Raw genomic sequence first — 16,782 nt, forward strand, 5'->3', positions numbered from 1 at the left:
GTGGACTTGCACACAAGGACACATTGCAGGGAGGGCGCACACGCCCGACCGATTCCAAGACTTCTTGCTCTAGGGACTAGAAAAGGATGCTTTAGAGGATAAGAAAAAGATACTTGAGAAGAAATAACTGAGAACATGGTGGTGGCTTTGAGGCTGAATCTGGGAGTTAGCTGTAGCTTGCATTTACTAACCTGACAGTAACTATTAATAAATTACAAAGCCAGCATTGTAGGGAAACTTAATAAATAGCCATGGAGACAAGGGTGGGGAATGCTAGCATTGCCATTCCCCCTCTCCCTTATCCATGTAAATAACACATTTCCAGTCTCCGACTCTTCTTCCAAACTGTCTCCGCAACAGCCAAGGAGTTCTTCCTACAGGGACTTATCAGTTCTCCCTGCTTCCTCCAGAGCAGTGGTCTCCAATCTTTTGGCCCCAGAGACCAGTGCTCCAATGAGAATCTAATGCCTGATGATCTGAGGTGGAGCCAAGGTGGTGATGCTAGAGCTGGGAAGTGGCTGCAAACACAGATGAAGTTTAGCTAGCTCTCCTGCCGCTCGCCTCCTGCTGCGCAGCCCAGTTCCCAACAGGCCACAGACTGGTACCAGTCCACAGCCCAGAGGTTGGCTCGACTTAATCTGGGTATTTGCGGATTTCTTTGAACCCATGAATAAATTTATGTCCTCCCAGAACTGAGGCAATTATTTTGAAAGTAAATTAAATGAGGTGTTCTATAGCTCTTCCTTGATGGTGAAAAAGGAGCAGCAAGAGGGAGGCTACAGGCCTAAAGATGCTTTACATCAGGAATTGCCAAAATAAAACACATGAAATTCTTATTGCTCCAATAATTACAAAATTGCATGCAAGGGTGGTTGTGAAATTCCCATTAGTTCATATTTGTGGGGAAAGAATTTGTGGAAAACTTTTTATTTCTTTAATGAATTTAACAGTTAGCTATTTATAGTTCCTACTCTGCTTGACATTTATTCTAGGCACCTGAGCCCTAAGCTAGAAGGTATGAACCTGAACACCACTGCTGGCAAAGATGTATTGTGAGGAATGAACTTCGGCATACTCATCAGAGGATGAAATTTTATGGAATCATCTTACTCTCTTTTCTATAATTATTTATCCTATTCACGAGCTCTTCATTATTTCCTGTCAACCATTTTCATAGGCTGTATCATCTCCCGTTCAACTCAGAGAGCCGTCAATATGTCTGGCTAGCAGGTCTCTTAATATTTGTAGTATTTTCTAATCAAAGTACCTTTTGAATTATATGGAGGCTCATGCCTTGGGAGATAAGTGTGGGTTACTTGATGGGAAATGAGAGACTGGCCTTTGATCTTTCCATAAGATGAGCCACCTGAGCTGTGCCATGACCACCTAGTTGGTTGCGCTCCTCTGGGTGTCACCATTCGAGCCTGCATGACCTCTTATCTCAGTGGCTTTTTGTTGAGGACATCCAACAGGGGTTCTGATTTTGCTATCTTCTCGAGGAACAGAACTGAGCTCTCATTGTGATTTTCTTTTCTATGAGCTCTCTACTCATGCCATGCCCATTTTTATTGAGATGTGAGTATTTCTGCTATATGAATTAATTCTTCATCCGTGATACAAGTTAAGAATATCTTTTCAAATATTTTTGTTTTCTGAATTTCTTTATGGTATTTTTTATCTCAATTATTTTTTTATGTGTATATTTATGTAGTTTTGTCTGTGTTTTTAAGGCCTGGGTTTTTATTTCATTAGAATAAAATCTGAAATTCCAAGTTTATTTTTTAAAATTATGTGACATTTACTATTTCTGTGGTTTAGTTTTTATGTTCAAATCTAACATTAATCTGGAATTTGCTTGTGTAGGTAGAATAGATACCTACCAGTTATCTGATACTAGTTTTCGAACAGTTCATATTTCCCACTGATTTGAAATGATACCTTTAACACTGACTGTATTCCTATATGCATTTGATTCTATATTCTAGTGGGTCCTATTGCTTTGTTTCTAAATGTATGCTTCAGTTACATACTGTTCTAACTATTGTCTTGGATGTAAGGCTGTCAACCTGGATCTATAAAAAGAAGGTAGGCTAATAAAAGTTAAACTACTTAAGATTCTCATTCTTTTAAGATTGAGATGGTAAAATTGTATTTTCCTTTTAAAAGTGCCCTCTCTCATTAGATCATAAGAAGATACTTGAAGCAGAGAATATTTTCCGATTTGGGCTTGGAAAGTGAGAGGAAGGATGGTACAACCTTCCTAATATTCGCCCATCACTAGGGTATCAATAGGGTGCTATGTCAGGTAAGAGGACAATTTCTGTAAGATGCTCTAGCCAGTTACGCTACTAGGAGAGAACTTTTGGTTTAAATAACACTAATTCTCACCCATATGTTAGGAGAAAAATGAGAATTTCTAAGCTGATATAAGTCCTCCCGTGAGAGAAAAGAGAGAATGCTCCCTATGTTATGTCTTGATTCAGTCATTCTATCATCACTTGGAGAAATCTGCATTATTTCTATGTCTGTGCATATCTGCTGGTTTTATGTCAGCATGAGTCTATCTCAGGGTCTTGGGGTTGTCATAGGGTTCCTGATTATTAGCGGTGACCTTGGTAAAGCAATCCAGTTTCTGCTTACATTAGATACATTTGATTAGAATGTCTATTTGATATCCTGGAAACTTCATTTAATATGAGTTGTGTTAAATCATTCTAGAAATCTCCCAAGACAGCAGCAGAAACCAAGGAGATGTTATTTACAAACATGTAATCTCTGATGCTTTCACATTTTTGCATTTGCAGCTTTTCTGCCTGGGGCTCTTTGCCATAGGTAAGGTTTCAACCTGGCTAGCATATGCAAATACTACAAAATTTACATTACACTCCTTTTCCAGGTTTCCTAGAAAATCTACTACTCTCCCCTGCCATTGCTGGATGTGTAAAATTAGGTAATTTATTTATCCTGCATGTGCTTTACATTTCAGATCTCATAAAATATTTGGATGATTAAATTAGAAAACTTACAGGAAGTATTTAACAACATATTTGTCACATAGGCAATACTCGTTCAATGTAAGATACTTGTAATATTATTATTACTTCCATTACCATCATCTGTGCAGACCAGTTTTATAAGCCTCATCACTCTATATGCAATTGTCTATTTATGTGTTCATTTCCTGAGACGAAAAGATTTATAAACCATGGCCCCCGCTCTTTTTTTAAAATTAAGTTTATTGGGGTAACATTGGTTAATAAAATTATATGATTTTCAGGTGTACATTATAATTTGACATCTGTATATTCTATTGTGTGTTTACCACTCCAAATCCAGTTTCCTTCAGCTACCATATATTTGATCACCTTTACCCACTTCACTCTCTCCCTACCCCTGTATATTTGACCTGCTTTACACTGTCTACTTCCCCCCTCTCCTACCTCTGGTAACCACTAGTCTATAGTCCATGTCCATGAGTCTCTATTTGTTTGTCTTGTTCGTTTGTTGCTTTTAGGTTTATATCCCACATGTAAGTGATATCATGTGATTTTCAACTTTTTCTGTCTGGCTTATTTCACATAGCATGATTATCTCAAGGTCCATCCATGTTGTCACAAATAGCAGTATTTCATCTCTTCTTATGGCTGAGTAATAGTCCATTGTATATATGTACCACGGCTTCTTTAGCCAGCCATCTATCATAGGACACCAGTTGCTTCCATGTCCTTGCTACTGTGAATAATGCTGCTATGAACATCGGTGTGCAAATATCTTTTCAGATATGGGTTTTCAAGTAGAAGGATTGCTGGATCATATAGCTGAACATCTAAAACTCAACAAAAAACACCCAAACTGCACACCAGCACGTCTAAGCGTGGGATCTGCACATAAGTCTACCACAGGCCAGAACCCAGGGTGTCGGGTGGTGGACTGGGAGAAATAAAGAAGCTGCCTCTCGAAGGGGAGAAGGTGCAGCGACTTCCCTAAATAGTCCTGCTTGGAAGTGCTGTGAGTTCCACATAGCTGCGGCAGGGCCCAGTCATCAGGGCATAAAACAGAGAAGTGGGATGAGACTGCACAGAAACAACAGTTACTTTTACCTGACACGGTCGCAAAACTGAGGCTGAGCCACAGGCCCCAACTTCCAATCCAGAGGGCCCCACGCCCCATACTCTCTGAGACTGATCAGCCCCAAGGGAATCTAAGCAAACGCTGCCAAGACTGTAGCTCACACTGACAGGGACTGAAATTAAAAAGACATTATTTAGGCTTTATATAAAGCAGGGATCCGAGAGGCTTAGACGCCACCTACTAGAAACCAAAAAAAAGGCGCCTTTTTGCAGCAGGCTAAAGAGAGACCTTTATATAATAAATCTTCTTTCTGGAAAAACAGCAGAATACATTTTTATTAATGCCCAGGCAGAGAAATAGTCCATCAAACACCATGAACAACCAAGGTGACAAGGCATCACAGAAAGAAAGAAAGAGAAAAATTTCCATAAAATAAGCAACTTAAATGACAGAATTCAGGATGGTACTTCTGAAAAAACTCAGTGAGTCCTGAAACGAGTCATATCAACAATTTCAGGAATTGAAAAACACCTAGATGAGCAGAGCAAGGAGATTGAAACCCTCAAAAGAACGAATAGAACTACTAGAGATAAAAAAACAAAACAAAACAAAACAAAAAAAACACTGCAAGAGTTGAAAACTGAAATATCAAGCTTGGGAAATAGAGTTGACCAAATGGAGGAAAGGATCAGTGATACAAATAGATACAGAGAGTAAACTGTTGATTGCCAGATAGGAATAGGTGGGGGGATGGGTGAAAAGTGTGAAAGGGATTTAGATGTACAAACGTCCAAACTTCCAGTTATAAAAACAGTCACAGGAATGAAAAAGTACAGCATAAGAATATAGTCATTAATATTGTAATAACTATGCATGGTGTAAGATGGGTACTAGACTTGTGGTGATTACTTCATAAGGTATATAAATGGTCATTATATTGTGCAACCGACACTAATATAATATTGTATGTTATTACATACAAACTCTGCCCTTGGGTGGGCCTGCTTAACTCCCTAAGAGTCTGCCATGGGAGAAGAAAGAATTACTTATTTTCCAGAAAGTGCTGCTCCTTCCCAATTTTCTAACAAACCAAGAAAGAAGCCGTCTCACCTGAGCAGTGATTTACAGCCAGGGCCCAGAGATAGCATGTTTGTTTCTCAGCTACTAAGGGTGTAACTGAGGGTGGGAATGAGGCCACAATCTTTAGGCATCCCATTGTTTCTGAATCCCCTGCCCCTACCCCGCCCCTCCCTCTCCCCTCCCTCTCTCTCTCTCCTTCTGAACCAAGTCTGCTCTTGATTAAAAAATTTTTTTTAAGTGTAGGAGCTGAATCTAATTTAATGTTGAGCCAAGGCTGAGTACCAGTGATAAATCCATCCTAATGCACATCACAATGAGGAACACTGAACTCATGGATGAAGAAACTGCTCCACCATCCCCTTTAAAGAGCCAGGAGAAGACCCTACTCTCTCATGTCTTCATGTCTTGTCCACTCCACTTAATGGTGTCCTGGTTATGTGACATGCTGTGAGGCTGTCACCTCACAGCTACCACTGTTCCAATGGAGAAGCTGAGCGTTCCTTGAACTAAAGTCAGCAACTGAACCCTGCAGTCCAGACCATCAGGCTGCACGCTCTGGTACCTCTCCCTTCCTCAGAGACTATTTTGAATCAGAAATTGAGAGTTTTAAGATCAAGATTACATTGCATGCAAAAGAAAGTTGATGAATTAGCATTTCTGCCCCACAGCTTCTCAGGTCATTGTGTCCAAGAACAAGCTCCCAGTTGCTTCTCCCTTCTTGTTCCCTTTTCAGCTCCCACTTTTCTGTTGCTATTTTGTAGAAGTTAAAAACGAACAGGATTTTTTTTTTCCATTTCCAAAAGAAACTGAGCAAAAAACCGAACCTGAAAACAAAAGTAATTTATGTTATTTTGTGGGGCTTAGGCACCAGACGTTTGGAAACAGTGCTGGATAAAACAAACAAACGAACAAACAAACAAACAAAGAAAAAACAGGCTTATTTAGACCATACAGTTATTTTTAACGATTAATGAGAATGGAAACGAATTGTTTCGTATAAATATTATGGAATACTAAATATGGTTAATACAAGAAAGGATGTTTTAATATTTAAATTGAATGTTGAAGGCCACCTTTTCTTTCGGTTTCTCCAATGTCCAACTGAGAAATGTTTGAGGCAGGGAGGGAGGGAGTTGGAGGAAGAGACCCCACCCAGCGCCTCTGCGAGGGGTCCAGGTTTGGCCTCTCAGTCGGAGAATGGAATTCAGCCCCTTCAAACAGGTGACGTAGGATGCACTCCTTTTTCTCCCATGCAGGGATCTTTGTGCAGCACTGGGAGGGTGCCCGAGGAGGAGCAGCGCACCCCAGGGACACCTTGCGACCGCTGTCAACTTGCAGCTCCCTAGGATCCAAACGCTGAGCGGCCCGGAGCACACCGTCCTGGGGGCCGCACACCGTGGGACCGACCCCCGCCCCCCATGCCCCCATCTGCCAGCTGCGTCCCCGCTCGTACCAGTACCGAGCCTGAGCCTCCGGCGTGGCATGCTTAGGCATGTGTTGTCGTTAGTTTAAGGACACGTGAATGGAAAACAAAGTTTAGGGACGAACTTACGTGGTGCGGGTGCCGCAGCCAGGGGACAAAGTTCTCAGCTGTCCTCGCTCGTCCCTCGCGCTCCTCCTGCGTCTGGCTTCTCTGAGTACCCACTGCTCCTTTAAAAAGCTGAAAAATCTAGCCTGATGAGAGTGAAACTGGGGGTGGGAGAGAGGCCACGACCAAAGTGTTAGTGGGTCTGGTTGAAAAGAACCGAAATCGAAAGGTCAGGCACTTTTCTAGTTTAACCGTTAAGGGTTTTGATCTTTTTTAACGGAGATTGGAGGCCTGAGTGTGGTGGCGAAACGATGTGGAAGGTCGAGTTCCTCCACACCCGGCTTCGGAATCCAGGGCTGGCTCCTCCTCGGTTCTCTTGACTCAGTAAAGAACACAGAGCAGCCAGCTGAGCCGAACGTGGGCCAGTAACAGAAGCCTGACAGAGGTCAACAGCCTGTCTCCCAGGGGTACTTTAGGGAAGGCAATAGAGGCTTTTCGTTTCGTTTGGGTTTGTTTTAATTTTGGCCTAGGCTCTCTTCTCATTTCTCGCTCTCTTTAAGTCTTGTAATGAGCATCAGTCCGTTTTCATTAACAAAGTCTGTGTGTAAAACTCCTACTTTTCCAGTCAAGAGAGAATCACTGTTATTTTGTGGCATATGCTTCCACTCATTTTGAGTGGTGGGTCTACGGTTTTAAAAGTGCTGAGTTTATATATTTTGAGTGTTTGCTTTAAATAATAGAAAAATGCAAACTCAAAAGTGAATATTTATTCAAAATCAGCCAAGGAATCAAAACAGTTTAAGTTTAGAAAGCTGACAAACGCCACAAATACGTTCTTGGTTTTCTGTTTTTATTTTCTATTCAAGCCCTTCTCCTCATATTTGAATTTTAGTATGAACAATAATTCAGAAACAAAACATATGGAATTGTAAAGGATTCCACTGTATTAAACAACAAGAACAAAAATTGTGTAATCGAATTAGTCTTTTGCTTCATCTGTTGCCTTTTGGAAGACTATAAGTAGGAGCCATGATATTAGTACAATTTGAGCTTAGGTTCTTTACCTGTTTTTCTCTGCCTAGAATAGTCTGAGTTGGCTTCAATGACATTAAAAGTGTTCATTCTAATTTCACCAATATGTTTGGTTGAAGCTGACTCTGACAACATGGTAAAAACTAAGTACCAGGGCTAGGTGTTAAAGATTGATTTTTACGGCATTATCAAAAATAGATTACTAAAATGACAGACTTATTCCAAGAAAGCTGTTACACTAAATATAATATCGGAAAGTACACTGACAATTTAAAAATTGAAATCCCTTCCTTTCCTTTAATATTTGCGGTAAATCTACTAATCATGTTTTTATTGTAAAGTAGGGGTTTTAATATGACTTTATATCCCAGACTTTCTATTTTCAGAGTTAAAACGTATTCTTATTGTGTGATATTATTTGGTCGACTGTTATAAATTGTGTTTATTTGGTATTTTTTAAATTGGGCAATGCTATTGTTTTCCTGCATTACTTGGAGGTACATTTTACTGGTACATGTAATACAATTCCAGGCCCATTGCCTTTGCATATTTAGATGAACAAAGCAAGGTTCTCACATTTGGACAATCTATACCTTGAAGGGGACAAATATTCTAAAGTAAGGCAAGAAGTGATAGGTGTTAAATGATGTTACAAATAAAGTTTTTGTGTCTACAAAAGCAACAGTTAATTATATTAGGAAATTATATGAGATGGCTTTACAGAGAAGGTCCTATTTCTGTTGGATCTTATAGAATGACTTACTTTTGAAAAAAGAGTGATCATATGAAAGAGATTTTAAAGCAAAAGAAGAGAATGAGTGAATCTACAGAAGTAGGGGCTAGGTAATAGTACTAAGCCAGGTCCAATGTAGCCAGTGTAGCAAGATTCACCGAGAATAAATTTAGAAGATCGATTGGGACCTGGATCTTGGTCTATGTCCCATAGGCAGGCAGAGACTTTGAAGGTGACTAGTCATGCTCAGAGCCATGTTTGAATTTTTTCTCTGATGGCTGGGGGAGAGAGAGAATTAAACTGAAGATATTGTAGACAGAGATCATTTAGTAGCCTGGTACTACAGCTTCGAAGGCATATTAGTACATTACTCTAGGTTTTTTCATTCTGTTTTCTAAACCCACCAAGCATTGCGCACATCTGCAAGGCAAAGGCTGCCACATCTGATATCCAGACAGTGAGATGGGAAAGAAAGACTGGTGGAGAACAGGCTCAAAGTTCTCTGGCCTAGACCCACAGGTAACATCCATATAATCCTGCTCTTATTCCATGTGCACTTGGTCACAGCTAGATAGATGCAAGAGCAGCTAGAAAGATGTAATTTCTACCTGGTTGTCATGAGTTCATCTCATATAATAGAATCATACACTGAAAATTAGAGCTGAAATTTCTGTCATAGCTCTAAAAGCATATGCACCAATATAAAGACAGACTTTTAAAAAGACCCGAAATTCAACTTGGCAATTTCCAAGCGGAACATAAGCTGGGTTAGCGAGTGACCCTGTATTTACTGAGACACAGAGACTGATGCAGGGTGAAGTTTGGGCACTGACCCAAGCCCAAAGAAAGAGCCCTCCCTCATCAATTGGATCAAGGAAACCTGCCCTCCTCTTTTGTTTCCCTTTTTCTTTCTTGTTATTGTTTTTTCTTCTGTTCCATGAGAGCACAATATAAAACTGTGAGGCTAGAGATGAAGAATATAAGAATAGATAGTTATTTTAGCCTTTAAGTTAATATTTTATTAGTATTATTATTATAAAATTTAATGTTTATTTCATTTTTCATTTTAAATTTATTATTATTATTATTATTATTACCATATTTTAAAGTTTAATTCATTTTAAATTTATTATTATTCTTATTATTGAAGAAAAGTACCCTCAAGTCTTTCTCCCTGCTTCCACGGTGGGAAATTACTGAAAAAAAAAAAATTAAAAAATATCTTCTAGAAGTCTGAGTCGAAAAGTGTAATATTGGTAAAGAAAGAATTGTTAAAATGATTTTCTAAACTGATGGTGGTTAATCAGACTTGATTTAACAGAAATGAATTTTTTTCCCATTCTATTTCATGGTAACTACAGAAAAGATGACCTAGCATCTTGTTGTGGAAAGTGTGTTTATTTGGCACCAAATATAGTCAGCTTTGGGAAGTCATGGAAATTCTTAGACAGGAAGAGTCTCATTTGGACATGCTATACACAGAGCTTGGTGGAAGACCATAAAGCTGCAGATATACCAACTCTTCTAAGAGAAGCACAAACTTAAAGCACAAACTTAGATGCTCAGAATTCTGTTGAGTGCAATTCTCCAACTGAGAAAAATGTAGGTACAAAGGAATGATGGCCCCTAAGATACAAGATTCATAGACCTGGGGAATTCAGGAATGCGAGAGAACAGCCCGCTGTGACAAAACAGTGAAAACAAAGCAAAATTTAAAGCACCTTGGATGTTGCAAGGCATTGAAATAGACACAATCAAGGCTAGGCTTTCAGAGTTATACGAAATGTGAGCAACGGAACTTGGTTAGTGGGTTGGCCGTTGTAAATCTATCGCTTTGCTCACAAATTGGAGTAAGATTCCATCGCTAGAGGAAGAGAACGCCCTCGTTAGTTCTTCCTGCATCTGGAAAGCATAGCCTAATGAGAAACTGAGATTACAGAGAATTTAAATTGTAGGATGAACATCTGGGGGTAGACAGAGCCTCTGGTAAGACTCCCTAGACACTGGAATGCTAGGATTACAAGTGACTTTATGAAAGTCCGATTTCTCTTATGTCACTTTCTAAGAGGCTCTGGCAGGTCCATTGTGCCCCTTCTCCATTCATGTTCAACTCATGCTGCCTCCCTTCGCTTGTTCACTCCTACACGAGGTGAGACTTAGCCTTGTGCCATATCACTGATGGCAACCACAAGCAGTCCCTGGTCACTCTTCCCTCAGGGAAACCTTGAAAGAAACTCTTCTTACTCTCCTAGAGAACAATTCAGTAAATGTGTCCAATGTGAAAAAGCACCTCATCCTTGTCTCAGAGACATAATTTGGAAGACAACTTCCCAAGAGTCACCTGGTGTGTCCCCGTCCCCCCAATGCCTACTGTATCCGTTTCGGTGTGAAGACACATGCAAACGCACTGTTGTTGGGCCACACCTCAAGAAGTACCCCCTTTACACATTTTGCAACATTTGTCTGGGCTGGTCCGTTTAAGTTATAAGTAGATTATTTAGAAGAAATTTAAATTTTCGACTTGAGTTTCAGGTTTCATGGTTCCATAGTGCTCATTCTAAAGCTCTTCAGATCTTATTATAATGAGGAAAATGGTATTCCTGGCTTAATGCTTCCTTTCTACTGTTTCCTGGGTATCAGATTTTTCCCATAATCAAAGTTGAGAGACTTGAAATTTGAAGGGATGTGTGGAGATGTTGTCCTTTTGAGCTCCCTCTAAAGGTATTCTGACTGAGTACTATCTCAAAGTTTAATAGACATGTAATTGGAGTAACAAAAGTAGAAGAGGGGAAAGAAAAAGCAAAGGCATATAATTTTGCTAAAATGAACGAGAGACAAGAAACCACATATCCAGAAGTTTAAAGAGCCCCATGTGTAATAGATAACAGAAAAAAGTACACATAAGCACACCACGGCAAATTATGAAATCCACATATTAAGACAAAATCTTGAAGATGATCTACACAAGGCTTCTTCCTGCAAACTATACAAGTCACAACAAAGTGTAATAACATGTCTAACGTACTAAATGAAAAAGAATGTCAAACCAGAATTCTCTCTCCTGTAAAACTGTTTCTAAAAAGATGTAAAGTACTTTTTCAAAGTAAAGCTGATTGAATTTTTCATAACTAGACCTCTCTTAAAGATTGTTACAGGAGGTTGGTCTCACTACTGCACACACACACACACACACACACACACACACACAGAGAAATCTCTGAAGTAATAAAAGTCTCAGTAAATATAAATAAAATAGAATGCATAAATAAATCTATGTAAGGACTTAAAAATGAGACTATTTATTATCGAAGCCCTGAAAATAGTAAAAATGTAAGAAGGTATGAAGAATTTTATGTAATTTAAAAGTTGATAAAAATAAACAAATTATGAGAACTGTAAATTACTATCACTGACTCAGGGAAGAAATAACCCCCTGGAAACTCGTAATAACTATTATCAAAATGGAATCAATGAGAAGTCTTTCTATAAAGATGTCTGAAGACTTAGACATCCTATAGTGATTTCTATTTTTGCATAAAAATAATTTCAGTTTTATACAAAGTTTGAGCACAAAAAAATTGGTGACATTACCTAATTCATTACTTGATCACTAGAGATCCTTTATCCAAAATAGAACCACGAGATGCACAAAAACTAAAAAAGCTTATATCACTTGTGTATACAAAGGCAAATATTCTAAACCAAGTAGTAAACAAAATTCAGTCATAAGAAGATAAAGAAAATATCATGATCTAGTTCGATTTACCTTCAGAACGCTACTTTGATCAAACTTTTAAATAATCACTCACATTAAGCAATATGATTAAAGGGAAGTAAATTATACGATCATCTTAACAGATGCAAGATTAAAGTGAGATAAATCTTAACATCCAATTGTGGTATAAACTTCTATCAAACTGGAGATAAAAGGAAGCTTCTTTAATCTAATAGAAAAGATATCTACAATTATTGCAAATATATTTAAACGCTAAATTATACTTTTGTAACTAGAAAGAAGACAGGGGTGTCACTGTTTATTACTATTATTCTTCCTATTCTGGATGGTCTGTCCATTGCAGAGTGCACGTAATATGAAGAAAACATATAAAAATGGAAAAGAATGAAATAAAGTGTCTTTATTGGTAATTTAATATTGTGGTGGTGGTGGTGGTAGTGGTGATGGGAGTGTGTGTGTGTGTGTGTGTGTGTGTGTGTGTGTGTTTTCTGTAAGAGTTTTTCTCTCATCCAAGGTCATTGTGTTCTATACCTATGCTATCTTCTAGACTATTTAGAATTTCACCTTTAGACCTATAGTCCACTGAGAACTGTTTTCATTTGGGTCAAAAGTATATTTTTGGAGGTGGGTGCCAATTTACTCAATACAATTTAATCAAAAAGATGAGGTTGGGGGAGAACTATCAAACATATGGAAATAAGGCCATGACTTGGATTTTAAAAAGTAAACTTTATAGACCACACACAAACACACACACTCACACAAACACCCACCACCATCACCATCTGCACGAATTAAAAATTGGTTAAGTTGAACTAGTTCAAAACTAAATATGTCTTTCATGAAAAACACTGTTGAAAGTGTTAAAGAGTAGTCACAGAACTGATAACATTTGTAAATTATCTAACCAACAAAAAACTCATATCCAGAATACATATAAGAAAACTCTGACAAATCAAGACGAATAAGGGAGACAACTCAGGAGAAAAAAAGGTATTTACAGGGACTTCACAGGAAAAGAAAAGAGCAAACAAACATGTGAAAAGGCACGCCATCTCCTTTGTAGTGAAGAAATGCAAGTTAATGTCCCAATGAAATATCACCAGCACCTGGCAGATTTTAAAATTAAAAATTCTGACGTCGAGAACAATCATAATCTGCAGATTGATGTGTAACAGCGACTTCGAAATGCTGTTTAACCTTATCTAGAAAGACCGAAGATGCACATACCTTACGACTCAGGAATTCTACTTTTGGTACATTTCACAAAGAGTTCTGATGTATATGTGCACTAGTATATATGTTCAAAGAAGTTTGGTAACATTTTTCATAATAGATAAAAACCAAAAACCCAGATATGTCTCAATAGTAGAATAAACAGTGTTATATCTTCGTACAATGGAACATGTAAGCTTACGACTGCAAAAAAAAAAAAAAAATAGGGTGAGTCTTATCAATATCTACAAACAATAGAAGCAAGATAGAAAAAATACATGATATAATTTCATTTATGTAAAGTTTGAAAGCAGGCCAAACTAAATAATATTACTTGGGAATGTACTTATAATTCATAAAAAAAATTGTCAAAGTTGTTGTAATCATTGGTTCTAAAAGCTTTGTCAAGGCCATTATAAGTGTTAAGATGAGCCGGTGTACCCTGAGGAAAACTGCGGGAATCATCTACTTAAATTGAACTTGAGTTCCCTACGACGGGGCCATTTCATTCCTTGGTGCGTGTCCGGCAGAAATGTGGATACATGTGCATAAAACAGATAGAGAAAGATTATAGCACCGATGTGTATGATAGCTCCAGACTGAATTTAACCCAAATGTCCATCCACAGGGAAACGGCGAAAGTAACTCAGGTATATTGTACCGTGGACTATCTAATAGTAATGACAATAATCAAAGTACACTTAAACCCAACAAATGGATTAATCTCACAGTCATGATGGTGAGTAAAATAAACTGGACACAATAGAACGCATGCTGTTCGATTCCACTTCCATAAAGTTCGCAAACAAGCAAACTCATCTCAGCTGAGAAAAGGAAAGAGAGTGGCTTTCTTTGAACAGGATGGAGGGGTTATTAGGTAGAAGGGGCATGAAAAAATTTCTGGGATTTGAGAGTTTCTCCTTTTTTTTCACAAAGTAATAATTACAGAGACCGGTTCATTTTGTGTATTTAAAACCGATTGTACATTTTTCATGTGAGCACATTCTCGTTTCTATGTTATGCTTTAATTTAAAAGGTTAAAAATTATGGCAAAAGTTTTTATCCTAATAAAAAGACAGCTTAGGACATTTGATTGTAATGCTCTGCGTCAAAACAGATAAAAAATAAAAAACAGAAAAGAAAAACTGTTGCCTCTCTTATGTCACGTTAGCAACCGGAACATGGACACTTGTGGAAATTCGGGACAATGTGAATCCTGATTTAAAATTCAGTTCTTACTCAAGCTCTCAGAAATATAGACTCACCTGCAAAAATGACTAGTATGTTCGGAGGCTGTATGCAACTCTCATCTGAGAGATATTGGGAAAGAACTCACCAATTCTGCCTGTCTCTCCTCTTGCCTTCCCCCAACTTTCTATCTGGTTAATATTTCGTATATGATAAGGTCTAAAATTTATGCTTGTCTTATGCTGAATGTAAAATTCTGGTGTCAATTTCAGGACAAAATCTGATACTTTACTTTTTCTATTACTAAAAGCGAAAATGAAAGTAGAGCAGGCTACTTTGAAATTGGACGGATGCTAAGAAGTCAGCTGATTTTCTGCCGTCCAACAAAGTCTTTGTTTATTTCTGGAATCCAAAAGCTTTCCAGGGCAACCGAATGATTCTGTGAACTTTGCGAAATGAGATTCTCACCAATCTTCCCCACCCCTTTCCAGGTAAACCGAAGTTATTTACTGCATGCACAAATACCTGGAAACGTTAGTAATAATCATTTAATTCGAGGAATGTAGAGTAGGAGTCTGTTCACAAAAAAAATTATAAAGCCATAAGGTGCATAAGAACCCCTAGAAAAACACTTATGCTAAAATGAACAGTATCTCTAGGTCGCTAAAGGAATTAAAGGCATCTTTATCATTTGTGTGCTTCATGAATTTGTTTTCAAAGAATGTGTTTTATTTTTAAATCATGAACTACACAGATGATGATAAAATATTTTCCATTTGGAAACAAATCATTTATTTCAAGTAATTTTCTCACAAATTTCGATGTAATAAGTATTGCAAGTCAATCAGCCACTTATATGTTAGACAAGTTCTTATTCTGTACCTGGATGATGAGTTAGGTGTTCACTTTATAATTATAATATTATACTTATATTATTCAATCAATTATATTGAATGTTGTACATTTTAGAGTTCATGAACTTTCCTGTGTAGTATATCACAATTTAGCAACAAAAAGAAAAAGACAAGAAAAAACAAAAACAAAAACAGAGGGATAGGATGTAAGTTAGCAAAATATTAAAAATCTTGCCTTGACAAAGAGCAAAAAAGTTTTCATCTGAAACAGTGAAGGGCAAAAAAAAGTGGCACAATGTTTTTTAAGTGCTGAAAGGAACTTTCAACCCACTATTCTCTGTCAGTAAAAGTATTCATTGGGAATAAAAAGGAAATCAAGCATTCTAATATATAGGAAAACTCAGGAATTTGTTGCTAGCAAAACCATCATAAAAGAAATGCTAAAGAAAGTTATCAAAAAAGAAAGTAATAAATGAAGGAAATATCAAGAAGAAAAAATAAAACTAGTAAAATTTTTAAAATAACAGAAATAGACAAAATAAAATTTCAAGTAATTCACAGTGAGATAGGAAAAATAAAATGGAAAGAAAAATATTAACAGAAAACAATAAAGAAAATGACAGACTTTAACCCTAATAGATCAATCATTGCACTAAATATAAATTTTCTGAACACACCAATTAAAGACAGAGATGTACTGAGTGAATAGAAAAAGCATGACATGAAATATAATGTTTACCAGAAACTGACATTATACCTGTGTCAAACTTTTGTGTTTCCAGCAGATGCTCATTGGTAGATTCTGTGCCTCAACATACTCCAAGGAGATGCACAGAAAAGTATGTAATGATTCCTGTCCTCAGATGAGCTTTCATTTTATTTGATAACAAATAATAGATTCCAATTATTTGCACATGGGCAAAGACTGCATTTATTACCCGGATCCCTTGTGCCCCTATTTTAACATGGAGACTGTGATGACTTTCCTGTATCTGGTGTCACTGACAACTTGGATCCTGATTCCAAGAGTCCTCAAATTGTTTGGGCATTCCCATTTCCCCAGGCACTGACACCAAGTCAATGGGCAGAGGTCCCCTAAGAGGAGGACTGCGAAAACTATTATCATTATTTCTTGTCTCAGAAATAGATAAGGTCCTTTGTTTTGAGATCCTGTCCTCTCTGCCAGGAAATAGGTTCGGGGTCTCAGATTGGCTCAGATCAAGGTTAGAGATTGTGACATTTTATTGCATCACCTCTCAGCCTCCTGATAACATCTAGAGTCCATTTCATTGTTTTCTCCTCATCCCTTTTCATCTACAAAGTCCCTGTTGTAATCAGCATCTTC

At 37.7% G+C, this 16,782-nt stretch overlaps 1 protein-coding gene across 10 annotated transcripts in view; it reads right to left on the reverse strand.

Moving 5' to 3' along the window:
• GBP5 (guanylate binding protein 5) overlaps positions 1–7,473 on the reverse strand; it is a 50,082-nt gene extending 42,609 nt beyond the window's left edge. For all 10 annotated transcript variants that reach the window (XR_005647767.1, XR_005647764.1, XR_005647766.1 and 7 more), the window contains exon 1: positions 6,704–7,473. The gene's annotated coding sequence lies outside the window, so the exon portion shown is untranslated. The remainder of the gene's footprint in view (positions 1–6,703) is intronic.
• Between the last annotated feature and the right edge of the window lie 9,309 nt (positions 7,474–16,782).

This window comes from Pteropus medius, unplaced genomic scaffold (assembly GCF_902729225.1).
Source record: "Pteropus medius unplaced genomic scaffold, Ma_sr-lr_union100, whole genome shotgun sequence".
Taxonomy (NCBI): domain Eukaryota; kingdom Metazoa; phylum Chordata; class Mammalia; order Chiroptera; family Pteropodidae; genus Pteropus; species Pteropus medius.